We start from the raw sequence: 638 nt of genomic DNA on the forward strand, positions 1-638 counted from the left end.
TATATATATATATATATATATATAACATGATATGTATATATATTATATCTGATATAAACTCGATATTCTGAGAAAAAAGGGGGGGGGAATCAGAATTCTGAGTTTATTCTGACTTTTTTTTCTTCAGAATTCTCAATTTCAAGATAAAAACTAGGGCTTTCGAGAAAAAAAACGCAAATATCTTTTTTATTTTTGTATTCCAGGGAGGGCTTCATCTATTTTAACTCTGTAAAAAATAAACTGGAAAATCTATTTATTCTTAAAATTATTCATACTCAACTGAAATCCTTCGATCCAAATTATGAACTCAAACAGGAATCTTACACCAAAGACTTAATGAATATAAATTAAAATTGTAGTTGTATTTTAATAAGCCTTCTATGTATTATTGCTGGTGGTTTGCAAATGCATCAATTCAACTTTAATTAAAACTTCAAAATTCCACAATCTCATTGTCAATATTAAACTGTGCATGTGTTTTATTGGTAAAGGAGAAAGCCCTTTATATGAAACGCCACAGAAATAGAAAGACTTATTTTTACAACCAAAAACTTTTAAATGTGAGATCTACAAAAGGAAAGAACTGAATGAACATGTTGCTAAAGCGTTAGGATAGAGCCCCAGTATAACAAGAGAAG

Source organism: Sinocyclocheilus grahami, unplaced genomic scaffold (genome assembly GCF_001515645.1).
Source record: "Sinocyclocheilus grahami isolate Dianchi unplaced genomic scaffold, SAMN03320097.WGS_v1.1 scaffold1177.1, whole genome shotgun sequence".
Taxonomy (NCBI): Eukaryota; Metazoa; Chordata; class Actinopteri; order Cypriniformes; family Cyprinidae; genus Sinocyclocheilus; species Sinocyclocheilus grahami.